At 39.4% G+C, this 14,311-nt stretch overlaps 1 protein-coding gene and 1 long non-coding RNA gene across 13 annotated transcripts in view; one reads left to right on the top strand and one right to left on the bottom strand.

Moving 5' to 3' along the window:
* LOC121961921 (adhesion G protein-coupled receptor L3-like) overlaps positions 1 to 14,311 on the bottom strand; it is a 273,036-nt gene that overhangs the window by 132,893 nt on the left and 125,832 nt on the right. The gene's annotated exons all lie outside the window — the stretch shown is intronic.
* LOC148185651 (uncharacterized) lies at positions 9,553 to 11,828 on the top strand. 3 transcript variants are annotated; one of them, XR_015775628.1, is made up of 4 exons: positions 9,553 to 9,712; positions 10,029 to 10,172; positions 10,284 to 10,394; positions 11,269 to 11,828. It is a non-coding gene; the product is annotated as an uncharacterized LOC148185651 (long non-coding RNA). The 3 variants fall into 3 exon arrangements; XR_015775629.1 differs by having other exon boundaries at positions 10,026 to 10,172; XR_015775627.1 differs by lacking the exon at positions 9,553 to 9,712 and having other exon boundaries at positions 9,719 to 10,172.

Genomic DNA, 14,311 nt, shown 5'->3' with positions numbered 1-14,311 from the left:
TTACATCGTCATATTGCATTTGTCTAAGAATTATGACAGAGTATTTAAGGAGCTGTGAAAAACAGCTAGTTCCTTAAACATGCGCAGATGTTAGTGCAGGGTTGTTTTTTCCCAGTCTTTTCTTTACTGCCTATATTACCTGTTTGTACTGACAGCCCCATGCATTACATAGTATGCATAGTGTGTTGCTGGCTACTGACCAGCCATATTGTGGCAAACAGGGGTCAAAAGGTAGAGGGCAACTTGGAAGTGTTTATTCATTCACCCTTTAGATTTTCCATTCTGGTGTCAAATGGACACCCATTTAGTAAGTAATAACATTTTCAACCCATAGGTGGTACGTGAGTCCAAAGGGGACTATTATAACCTACACTACACAGAAACATACCACCATCTATAAACACACTGACAAATTATCTTTAATGGCACTACTGAATCCACCCAGCGAACTCTGATGCTATTATAAAACAGCAGTTTTTTTTCCAAAACACCACAGGAGCCGCTCAACACAGATTATAAAACAGAAGAAGAAGATAGGGAATGTATACAACATAAATACAATGGCTAAGTGTGGGTGTGGAGTACTTAAACTGCATCTCTGAAGGGCTCACTGTTCTCAAACGCTTAAGTTCATATAGCATGGCAGCGCACAAACGCGGATGAACATCTGCTCGCGAACATACGCTTGCACCTACATTTTCATCCGATGACTGATCAATGTGAACAGTTGCCTACTGGGTAGCTTTAGCACAGCACTGCAAAACGTCAGAAGAACATCAAGCTCTGTCACACTTTTTGCACAAACACTAAGGGTGACAAAACATCAGCCAGATTCCTTTTTTTTAAATAGGATTAACTATATGGAACTAAGTAGAAATCAATAAAATGCCTGCTCAATATAGAGAAGATGAAGTGTTTATGTGCTTGAGCTATATGGACGACCTTTATCAGGCTTTATTAGGTATGGAATAAGAGTTTTATTAGGGATGGTCAAACAAAGGTCAAGATTGATCATCTCTCACAAACTACTTCCACTGCTTACATAAAGTCAATGCCATTTCTCAAAAAAAAATTAGCATCTTGAGCTCATTTTTTCCCCGTCCTGACAAGCATAATCCCTCTTAGCCATTCATACAGATTAGTAGCTTTCATAAGATTTTTACATCACACAGTTTTCCTTCTCTCTAATATTGTATTGGGACGATAAGCCGCAGTTCATCCCAACGCAACAACAAGCTGAGAGAAATGCAGTGGCACTAAGGCACTACACTGGATGTAGAGAGATGATCAACTAGAGTACAGGCTTCTTTACTATTTTAAAAATCATACTAAGAATTTATGGATGTGGGCGATATATGGATTCATCTATGAGGTCCTTTGCTTGGCGACAGTCCAAGAGCCTAAAGTGAAGCACAAGCTCCGCTTCATAAACACATGCCTTCCCTGTTCCGCCGCGTGTTTGGGCGAGTGGGCACTTTCACTGAGGTGATGACTAAAACAATATTCAGTAACTGAGAGGAGTGATTGGGCTTGTTTATGGCTCACGATGATGGATGGGACAAATATAAACAACGGTCAAAACATTTTCCATTTCTGATTTGTTCTATTTGTACATTTCACCACTCACTGAGGCCCACACCAGGAAGTAATCCTGCTTCGTGATTTGTTTTCTGTACAGTTTATGTACTTTTTATTGCCACTTAGTTTAGAGAGGAAATGTATCTAGGGTGAGTTTTTTCTTAGCACATCTGAGCTTGTGGCGATTGTTTATTCATTAATGTGTGTTCAACGCTAGTGTCAGCTATATGGAAACAGTCTGTAGGGCAAAGACTAATGTCCACAGCAGCGGCCACTAAAAGTTCACGTCGCCGATGTCCAGTCCTCCAGTGAAATCTAGAGCCTCAATGCGGCACAGCAGCCAAACCCAGCCTTGGGTTTCCTTTTATGTTGGTGTAGAGATTGTGTAGGGACGGCAATACCAATGTTTTTTGTTGTTGTTCTTGTTTATTATGTTTGTTGTTATTTATTCCTCCTTTTTTTGTGTCTTTACATTTGATATTCAGCCCTTTAATACACTTTAACTGAATGAGCACACATTTTAACATACAAATGTACGAAACAACCTTTAATATAACCTTTCCAGTAATTAACATCTTTAAATAAACGCATAAAGCTTTTTTACTATATATATCACAACCCCTTCTCTAATGTCTATTTTATATTGCTGTGAAAACATCAACAAATTTCATCTTCAAACTTTCTTCAAGTTTCTCACCAAAACCAAAATGTTACAATATTACATATAAACACATTAGAAACATGTTATAATTTACCTTTTCCCCATACACATTTTTGCTTGATTGCGCCATTTGTAACACTATGCAACCTCCATCAATGCACATTTATACCTCCTTACATGCATCAATATGAAATGTTGTAAACCTCACTGTCCGCATACTTCCATGCATCCTTTATGTTGGGATAGATACAGCCAATAGATGGCACTAGAGGACAGAGTCAAAAGTTTTACATAACAAGTAACGTGGCAAAGGTGGAGGAGATTGTCATATTGTACCTTTAAACAGGGGCAGTGTTGTAGACTACTGTAGTCTGTGCAGCCACTATGTTACATTCCAACTTACGGAAGGAGAATCATTTTCACTATTTTCACTATGCATTACTTTATATTACTGATTCGTCCTGTTATGCGATTATTGAAATTTCTTTGTCATCTCCTATTATCGCATCTTGCTTGAACTATGCTACACTGCCTCCACAATCTCTGGTATTACTACTCCGTCCTGTCCGTATCAATGAGCTCAAAGTTCAAGTTTTCTTTATTAGTACCCAAGGGAAAATTTGTTGTGCAGATAGAGAAGTTGTAGCAGTCAGTTCCGGCCATTGGCTGCTAATAGCTAATGCTAACAAGCTCTCCTTCTGCCGATATAAACACGTATTTTTGGTTCACAATTGTAGCATTATCAAAACAACAGGATATGTCCCCTGACATGATGATGATTGTGAGTATACCGGGTCCTTTTGTCTGAAAAGCGTCCCCAGTGTCATCCCAACAAATTTTTTATTGCTTTCAAGACTATGGGATGCCGTTAATATTGAGCTTTGCTTTTTATCTGTGCAAAATTGATGCAACACAACAGAAAAACATTGGCCACAGCCAATGCTAAACGGCCACTTAATTGCCAATAGGCCAGTGGCAATCAACAAGTGAATATTGGTCAATACCAATGTTTGGCATTCTTAACATGTGTTATTTCAGGTATTTTATGTACCCATTTACCTTAGTTTACCGTTGTTTCATTAACTGATTGTATTAAAAAATCGGAAATAAACATGAAACTTTTTTTTTTTTTAAAATAAATAAATTAAATACATTTGGTAAAAAAGAAAAGTTCTACAGAGTTTTTTATTCTTCACAGTTTCAAGATAATTTTGTCTTTTGGACCAAAGACAAGAAAAACTTGAAGAATAAAGACACAGTTGCACAGACTTTTCTGGGCTGTTGCTTTGTCAGGCAACATGTGGATTTGAGGTCAGTCTAGACAAAGGTTATCACCTCAGGGGATGCACTCCTCCCATGATGAGCTTTGCTTCTGAGGAGGAATTTATTTACCTCAGGTCGGCTGCTGTTCTCAGTGAGGTCTAAACCATAGGGTGTTTCATGAGAGAGGAGACATTCTCACTGACACCGCAAGGGCTGATTAGCTGTGGTAAACATTTTACAAACAACAATCCTAGCCGTGAATGAAAAAACACAAAGTGTGAGATGAGGTTACTCGACAGAAATAGCTTTGGAATTAAACTGATTAATAACAAGCATTTCGACCTGTGTGATTGTCTTACACAGGGTGTAACTGAAAGAGAAAGGTGCTTAGAGATTTCATATTTCTATCTGCACTGCTTTGTGACACCAGTGGCTGCTCCTGAATCCTAAATAAGTCCAAGGAATTTAAATACGACTCAGATTAAGTTTGATTGGTTGAAAGGAGGACAAACGTCTGAGCTTCTCAAGTAGATGTTTACTTCACCTTTAGCCCTAACAGCTTGCGCCAAACCACTCTGTGAGTGCAGTCGAGAGCTAAGACAAAGGGAAATTAAATATTTTTGTAGCATTATGGATGTGCATGAATGTAAGCAAGCTCCTTGTGTGAGTAGAGTATATGGATTTAGCATTGATTGTGACCATGGGCGGGATAAAGTTAGCTTTGTTTTCTGTTATTCAGGGAATACATATTAAAAGTACTGCTTTATATGAGCCCTGGGACACATTAAAAAACTCCAGAACCAGTGCAATTTCTTTGCAAGAATTTTGACGACTCCCCCTCTTGTTATTTGGAAGGAGAAGTAATCCTGCTGCAGACAGATCAAACTTGCTCAGCTAGCCTCTTTGAAATTAATCCATCTATTTTGGTGCCACAACAGGTATTAGGTGATGCAATTTCTCTCTCCACCTGAAAGGTCAGTCCGTGATTCCGCACATGCTGTAGACATCTATCTGGCTGTGCACACCGAAATTCCATTTAAGTATGAATTTGGCACATGCTGGAGAGTGCTGGGGGAGTTCAAGGCTTCCAAATTCAACATTAGGGGGAGAGAAAAAAAGAATTACTGATCTAAGTAAATCCAGTAGAACAGCTTTTATAGGCGAATGCAGTTAGAGTTTATACTGCATGTGTATTGTTTGAATAATACCATAAAAGGTTGGCCTTGTATGAAAATTAATTTAGATGAGTTTAAGAGTTCATATTGCTGTGGTTCAATTGTATTCTTTCACCAGTGGTAACATACAGCCATTCTTTTCAAGACAATAGCAATGAATTCTCTTTGACGTCAACGCTAGACCCTTTTCATAAATGCATTCACATGTGCAGCTTATCTCTGCTCTCAAGGCAGGGACACAGCAAGTGGTCGTAACGGAGCATAGACATGAGTGTCTGAGTTCTATCTCGAAAGGGCAAAGATAAACTCGGTGGAATAATCCTTAGCCATTTCCTCTGATGTCAGGAGATACACATCTTGGAAATTGCGCAGCTCAAACAAGAGCAAAGAACAATGTTTTATTTAAACGTGAGAGTGATTCCAAGTTCTGCAAATATTAGTTTAAAAACTCTGCCACAGCCTTGTAGCTAGGGTGGAAACTCCAATAAATAATGCATCATGTGCACTCTATTTTCTTTTGTGAATTCACCACTAATGTTTATAGAAATTTCTCCATACAGATCACCATTATCGCCATCTTTCCTTTGATACTGTAGTCTTAATTAGAGAAACTGCTGGGAAGCAGAGTTGTATGTAAATTCTGTCATCATACATGCAGAGATATATGATTTATATGACGCGGTAGCAATGACAGCTATTCATTAAAACTCCAACACAAGCTCACAAGGCAACGGGGATTTCTGCTGGGGAGGACTGACAACTTAACATACAATTTGTGACACTTCATAAGATACAATATCAATCCCAGTGGGGTGGATGTTTCCCTCAGTTGCGATCAGTAAGTACATGTCAATTGCATTGTATGGATGGCTTTTCAAAGAGCAAAAAAACCCAAGAAAGGTTTCAACCTGGAAAGTAATTTGTATGCATTAGAAGTCATTAGAAGCAGTGGGCATATTATTTTAAGACGGATTATTACTAAGTCAAAATGGGTAAAAAGAAAAGTTATTTCCACCTGCTTCAGGACAATAGTTAATTAAGACATGTTTTGAAATCTGTTGCTATGAGAAGAATAGGCATTGATTAGAAAAGCGCTCTCACTCCTACTCCACTTACAGGCACCCACACCGTGAAACTAACCTGCTGACACTGCTATTCATTACACAAGCCTAAAAGCATATTTTTCAAACATTTTTTTCTTGCATTAAAAGTAAACAAATATATAACGCTCAGCGTGTGATTTAAATATCTGTCACTCCGTCAAAAACAGGAAGCGTCTAATCTCCTGGCATGTGTATGTAAATCTTAACGCCCACAGGGGCTCTCCAGGTGCCTGTAAGGAGGCAGAAGGGAGGATTGAAATGTGCAATAACTTCACGAATCGATTTGTTTGGTGGGTGAGGCTTATTCACTGGGGCCTGCCCGTCTAATGATTTACGATTTCTGGGATGAATTTTTCTATTCTTGCCAACAAATGATGCTGCTCCCTATCTCCTAGTGACGCTTGATTTATCTCCCGGCGGAGGCCCTCGGGGACTTTCAGCCTGTAGGCTCATTTTAGGCTAAGCCTCATTCCAGGGGGAATGTGTAAAAGTGAGGATTGGGTCATATATTTTTACAAGCAGCCATATGAATATTAATGTGTCACATATTGAAGAAAAACAATAATTTGATGTGCCAGGTGTGAAGTAAGATTTCTGATGAGCGTGTGGCTTTGAGCACACGCATGGGTGTAGCACCAAATTCAGGGCCCTAGGCATGAGCAGTCCCTTTGGGCCCCCCGCTGTTTCTTTCTTTCTTTCATTTCTGTTTCAGAACCCCAATTTCCCTGTCTCAGAGAAAAACATGACAGTGTAGGTTGGTGCTCTGGCGGCATAGCAATGACTCTCTCCGTTCCAGCTGCTTTTATAAATGAATCATAGTGTAGGGGCAGACTAAACCATTTTGCACCTTTAAGGGGAGAGAGGGGTCTCAAAGAGTTTCATTATTTTTTACATAGTGGTCACATCTTTTTTACTTATCAGTCTCTCTTTCAAACTCAGTACCACCTAAATTTGGAGCATTGCTTGGGCGCAGATGGACGGCATTTTGTGGTGGTACGTCATTGCATCGTGCTGGTAAAGGGGCTAAAATCAGCATGTCCACCCATGGGACGTATTTTCACAGTTGTATCAGAGCCAGAGCCGATAAATTTCTGGACAGCCACTTCAGCAAAGTCAAAGTCATTCAGTCCAGGTGTCAATGCTGATTGTAACCATTCTTATAACATACAAAGGCCAGATTGTAGCAGTTTTAAGTGATTTTTTTTTTCCGCAATGGAAAAGGTGCTTCAGAAATAAGTATGAGTAAGTATATAATGAGTAATCATCCCTACCTCCGCCCCTCTATGACGCCACTGTGCCACGTGTGCATCAGTAGCTAAATTAAAGTAGTGTTTGTATGAGCACTGGCATATCTGCAGGCGGGCTAGTGCGCACACACTCATGCACATGCATTCACACACTCAATATACTCTTTCTTGAACATAAAGGAATCCATCCTAAAATATTCCAGTGACAGGCCCCATTGAATTGCTGACCGGGGTTAGCCTTTTGAACCATTCCTGCTGAGTTTCTGAGCTCATCTCAAGAGCATCTCTGCAAGCGTCAGATTCTTCAGCCAGATACCCAGTGGTGCCACTGCTGTGCTGGCCTTCACACTGACGGATGGGGAATAAAAACAGAGAGGCAGAAATGCCACAGCTTTGACTTTTCAAGGCATCAAGTCCTGTTTGTTACGCACAAAGAGCGACGTCTGCTGCTGGTTTGAGTCAAAGGAGTTCTTTGGGGAGCTTATGTGGCTGCATGCACTGCGCAGTGACAACAAAAAAAGATTCTAATCCGTTCCTTGGACCATTATTCAATCTCTTTTTTGGAAATTTTGTAGGAAATTCTGAGGTTTGTCAGAACAAAGAATACAAACCAGCATTCAAATAGTATAGCAATCCATTCTCTGTATTTATAATCTACACACAAATCAATAAGCATACAGTATTACTGATCCCCCTCCGCCATCTCTCTCCCTTTTTTACTTTCCCAAGCACATACACACACAGACACACACACACACACACACACACCAGGGCCTGCCTTTAAGCACAGATTTTTCATTTCCAGTCGCTGTCACCATGGTAACTCCCAATGTCCGACTTGGGCCAGTATGTGCTTCCAGCACTTTCCTTCTTCAAAGCCCTTTTTCAAAGCCTAAACCCGCATTGCTTCACTGACGGTCACCCATAGTGCTTCTAGGAGGGTGTTTAGCTGCTAATTACCTCATATGACAAAGGCACAAATAGGTGCCTCTAATAACAAGCCACTCTATCTATTCAAGCCACAAGGTTTAGCAATAAATAAACTCCCCTTTATACTGCTGCTGTTTCATAATCCTTCAAAAAAAAATAAACAGAATGAAAAAGAATGACCTTGCAATTTTTATAAGTAGCCAATGTATGAATGTTTACATTTTCAACCTTTTTGCTCATTCAAAATGGCCACCTTTGTTGCCATGAAGAAGGATGTCTTGGCAGAGCCACCTGAGCGACAATCAAATATTCTTGTGTTGACCGATCGATGAGAGCCCCCTCCTCCTCGACCTTCCTCATTCACATCTCAATAATGAAAGACGAGCAGGGGTTATGAGTAACCTTAGCGTTCGATACATCAGGGGTCAGGCGTCGATAGCTCGGCATGGGTCCAGGCTTGCATTGGCATGCAGGAAATCACCACGGGTCTTAAGAAATCGTCCTGAAGGAAGCACGATTGGGATTAAAAGATTGGGTTTGACTGAACTCTCCTGTCCCCTGTGTCAATATGCCCAAGGTACTGTCAGTTACAACGTCAGTCTGAGAGGAAAGTAATTTACTGGCCCATAAAGGCGCAAAGGCCCTAATTCAGTACAAGATGTATCAATTATGTTGATGGTAGGATGGAATTAGGGGCAAAATACACCTTGAGTGTTATTATAGAATATTTTACATCTGAAAGATCTTCATTAAGATTGAAGACTTTTAAAGGCAAACATTAATTATAAACCTGGAGAAGATGATTAAAACTAACTGTGAATGTCATAGTTCATTAGTTGCTATTAATGATTATACTGTCAATTTTGGTTTTAGATTAGTAAACTAATTGTTTAGTTCATAACAGGGGTTCTCAAAGGGTTGACAATTGGGCCTTGCCCTTGGACAAAACTTAGAAAACTTTAAATTGTATTTGTTCATATATTCGGGCAAATGTGTACTGTTACTTTTAACAGGATGAATCTCCTATTCAGGTTCCTTTTTGCAAGGTACTCAGAAATGTAGAGACAACTATCATTCGATGACTTATTTACTTTTAAAACTCAAAGATATGTTGATTTCAGGCCAGTTCTGGAGTTTAAAGGCCCAGACACACCAAATGGACATCTCAGCCAAAAAGTTATGCATAAACACCACAACCAATGACCAACCAGCGCACGTCCTATACCCTTTTTAAGGGAAATACCCCTACATACCAGCACAGAGGAGTAGTCTGTCATTTTCATTTAAAAAGGAGAAATCAGAAGACTTTCTTCAAACTAGTTAGCCATACAGCACATTAAGAATACAATCAAATTTTGAAAACATACAGTATATTAACCGTGCGCCAGTGAATAACCACACAAACCAGGAAATATCTCTGTGAGAAAAGCTCAATGGCTAAAGAAAAACAGTCCTACCCTGTAAAACTAGTTTGTTTTTTTATTATGAATCAGCTAAACAGGGGTAACTGGTGCCGGCTAGCACTGACGGGGGCCAACAATGCAGGACACACTGCAGCAACTAGGGCAACAGAGGCTCTCTGACAGCCCAACACTGACCAACAGCCAACCTTTGGCTTAGTGTGTCAGGGCCTTTAAAAGAGCTCTATGCAATAGTTAGAACTTAATATGACTGAGACGCTGGTTGGTTGCATGCTCAGCTAGACCGTCTACCACAGCAAACAACAGAGAAATTCGGATTATAACATACACACAGGTAGGCGTGACTTCATTTTCTGTTCAGGACACCATTACACCTCTATATCATTGCATAGCAAATAATAGTTAACAGCTATGTTAATGTCCTGAATATTACCTATAGATCTGTTAAGAAGTGTGTTTATTTTATGATTTATACACAGATTTGCCTGAATAAGAAGTAAGTAAGTAGAAGTAATCTTCTATCAATCGACTAACCACTTAATCGAGTCATTACTTGAGCACTAAAGTCAATTTTCTGTTCTAAAAATGTGTGGGGATATTAGTGGCTCTTTACTTTAATTGCATCTTCCTTTGTGGCTTTAATTCAGCAGCCCTACATCATGAACACTGTGTGCCTGCTGCAGATTTATGCAGAGCTTTCGTTTGACAGACCAGGAGTGCAAGCAAGGTGAACAAGGAGGGAACAAGAAGTACAAAGACTGATATAGTTCTGGCCCTTTCCTGTACTCGCAGAGGTGACGAGGCGATCCTTGTATTTCACCCCACGCAGCACCACTGTCCCATTGAATTTGTCAAGGGAAGTCAAGACATTTAGCTGTCTTTTAACTTCTCTTCCATACCAACAGGTCTCCTGAGATACAGCCTGAGGAGGTGTGGAGTCGCATACTGGTGGAAAACAAAGTCTAGAGTGTGTCATCCTGTCTGTTTGTTTCTGCTCGGCTTGCTTCCCAACTCCGGTATGTATTTGGTGTCAACGTCTGTTTGTAGCAGAAGATTTATTGCAAAACACTTTGAAAAATGACAGTTTTTTGGAGCACACTTTGTTGTGCTGTTATACAGAGCAAAAAATGTGTTATCCTCACCTAATTCCATCATTTCTGCTATCTATTATGACCTGGGGCCTGTCTCACCGAGCGGGATTAGTGGGTAGGCGAGTTAAGTTTGGGCTTAACCCTCACCACTTCTCACAAAGACTTCTCAAGTTCAAACTGAGCTGTGTTGCCATGGTTTCTAATGCCACACACCAATCCTCCAAGGGACTGTCTTTGTCCAGGCTCTTGAATAAATACGCACAACCATTTCTAAGGACTTCCAATAGAGAGAAAAATACTGCACTCACATAAAAGTACAAAGAGTCAGAGTGATGTATAGGTAATAAGAAGACAAATTATGATAATTACATTCCTTCCGAGAAATAATGGGTAACTAGTTATTATCAGAGGGAAATTACATCCATTAGTCATTACTAATAGCTGCAAAATTATTCTACAGTATTCCTAACAATGACTAGTTCACTGCATCTAAACTCCTGCAGTTACGAAGTACTGACCTGAATAGAAAATCATCAATGGGCAGCAGTTATAGAATAATATTTCCAGTATGTTTAGTATTCCTTTCCTCCTGCCTGTATTAGCAGCACTTACAGTTTTATTGAAGTTAAAATGTTAATTATCTTAATAATAAATACACTTGCCCACTCAACAAGAAAAGAGCAGCACTATTGGTAACTAATTCATATATACAATCTTTATTTAAATATTGTATCATTTTCTACTTTTTTATTACTTGTATTTCATGTGTTTCACTTTTTATTATTTTATTCTTCAGCAGCAGCAGCAGCAGCAGCAGCAGCAGCCTGATTTCCCAACTGGAATCAACATGTCCATCTCATCTTTTAATAAATATATACGTATATTTCTACGGGGCCTTTCTATATCTTGCATCATGAAAAAGGTCCCGGTTGTTACAGAGAAGCAAACATTTGGGGTACCTTCTTGAAACTGCTCAGCGATAACAAGTTTCCGTGAAGCATTGACAAGACTTTCAACATGATGTATTTTAATACATGGACCGTGACCAACAAAAGTAGCCCACGGGACAGCTTTGTAAAATGTGATGTCAAATCAACATCCTTGGAAACTAATCAAACACCGACAGATGCCCCGAGTTGCAAGTGAACTGCATTGTAAACAACAGTATCAGGGAACAGTGGGCGTTAAGTAAATTCCATCAACTTTTCAAGGTGACATGAGAAACCTGATTGCGCAGAGACAGTATCAGCAGGCAAAAAGGGAACAAAGGGTGCAACGGTGTCTCAGATGAACTCTTTTCTTTTATCTCTGCTGCGTCCCTCTCTGTCATTCTCCAACTATGAATAAACTTTCAGTCTTACTCCCAAACTTTCTCGGTGTATCCCTCTATGTTTTTCTCCTATGAAGTAGATACAGATTATAGCTAGGGCTGCATGACTATGGACAAAATAATCATTACATACATTTTGATCACAATTATTCACCACAATTATTCATTGATTTTAGGTAGAAAATATTTTTGTTTGAGCAATGCTTTTACTTTTATGTTGTGCTTTCCTGTTAATGAATAAATCTTGCATTAAAATTTGTAACACGATTTCCTCCATGAAAGGCAAAAATATGCCCATGGCTATGGAGGACAGTCATCTATTATAAGCAATCCAACTGGAAAACCACAAGGTTGTGTCCTCTTACCGTTGCTATTCACATCGTATAACAATGACTGTGTTAGTCATCAGGACGATTGTACATTTGGATTTTTTTAGCACAACGAAAAACTACAGAAATGATTGTCAATTATATATAGCAAAAATTGAAAAGGAATGCTTACAACACTGCTAGGTTTGCAAAGGCACAAAAGTATCTCTACTTTTTAAGGAAATGTTAAAGTTTTTATGTGGACAGCTCTATGCTGATATTATTTTACAAGACCTCTATTCAGAGTGTATTGTAATGTACTGTATTCAGTGCTGGGGGTGGGGGGTGGACATTGTACAAAACAGGAACAAACTGGTCAGGGCTGTTAAAGATAATAAGAGAACCATTGTGCAGTATTACTCATATGACAGAGCAGTACACAATCAATCTAGCTCATAAGATCATAAGAGATCCCCTGCACGCTCTGTGGTCTGAGTATGCACTTTTACCTTCACGTTGCAGACATAGCATGCCGGGGTGCAGATTAAAAGAGGCATGACATCATTTGTCCTATGCGGCATTCAGCTGTTTAACAACATCTTATCACATGGCCTTGAACTGCCACTTCTTGAACTTTATGTCATTCACCAAGTTCCCAGTGACATTCGGTTTTTATTATATTTTTTTTTTGTGTTTTTGACAACCTTTTGTACTCAATTGTGCAAAGCAAACCCCTTGGCTTGGGGCACTAAAGGTTTTATTTAAATCTAACATCCCTCCATTTAAACGCTGAAAAAATTGTTTATTACTCAGTCTATCCTGTTGCTTAACCAAAATCAGTGTGCTGCCGATTAAGATTTGAATCAGAGGATATTATGTGATGTGTTCCATGGTCATGACTGTTCTGTAACTGCATCGCATATTATCAACCTTATTCAGTGCATCTCCTAAAAATAAATAAGTGTTAAATGGACACATATCTTTAGGCTTTGGAATTTGCGTGGATACAATGATCCGATGTGCAGCTCCACTGTAATGGATGTCTGGGTTGATGCTTAAGAAGGACAGCAATTCAGTGAGATGACATGAACAATGTTATTTATCTTGATATTCATGCATTCGCAGAATGGCAGATTGTGATGTATTTTCAGGTGCAGTTGCACAAAAAGTTTTGTGTGTTGCTTTGAAATGCAGACACAAGACTTTTTTTCTCTTTGCATATGATTTGTTCTCACTTAACATCACTTGCCCTAAATCCAAAATGCCTCCCATCTACGGATGGTGATCCATTTCAAGGGAGCTCTTCGCCTTCTGCTCCGAACATTTGATTTTCATTTTGCCTGTCTGCTCTTTTTTCTATGTTACTCTTCTCTGGACGGCAGCCGCAACATTCAGGAAAGTTTTTTAAATGCCGCTGCTGCAGGGTGCGAGCACAGCAACATGACAGCTGCCATGGCTGTTAGTTTAGTTTTAATGAGCGGAGCACACATTTAACAGGCAAAATAAAAATCAAATGTGTGATTATTTAATCATGGAAAGCTGAAGTTGTGATCAAGATTAATATTCGATTGATTGTGCTGCCCAATTAAGAGTCACGCCTTGAAATTCTTTATCAAGTTTCAGTTGTTTAATCTTCAGTTTATTTGTGTTAAAAGGAAAGATAAAGAATAGCTCACTTTCAATTGGTTTTCTTTCATCTATGTTATAATACAGACAAATTTAAGCTATTTATTTAACTTTTCAGGCAGATCAAATAATGTCATTTGAGAAAATATAATGTAAATATCAACTACATTTCCCCCAGTTCATTTTGTGAAACCTCAACTTTTTTTTACGGTGCAAAATAACCCATGTTAAATTTTAAAATTTTGCAATTTATTTTGAGGTTTTGCCAACCACAATTTTTCTAGTATCCACAGAAAGAATGAATCCAAACAGCAATGCGGCAACACTGCACAGAGAAGTTGAGCATCACTTTCAATTCCACTCTGAGGTCCCTTACGAGAGCCTCACAACCTCCACGAGAGCCATTCAGCTCCCATCCTCTGCACACCACACCTCAATGGGCACGTACATGAGAAAATTAGGTCCATGTCAGCACCCACAAAAGCCCCTCTCCTGCTTTATACGCACCACTTTTGAACATGCTCTAAGCAAATGGTGAGTGGGTGAGGCTACAAGCTACACTCCTTTATGGTGTGGCA

The sequence above is a fragment of the Plectropomus leopardus genome, chromosome 23 (genome assembly GCF_026936395.1).
Source record: "Plectropomus leopardus strain MGB_pleo_1.0 chromosome 23, ASM2693639v1, whole genome shotgun sequence".
NCBI lineage: Eukaryota > Metazoa > Chordata > Actinopteri > Perciformes > Serranidae > Plectropomus > Plectropomus leopardus.
This window is presented reverse-complemented; position numbering and strand designations above follow the sequence as displayed.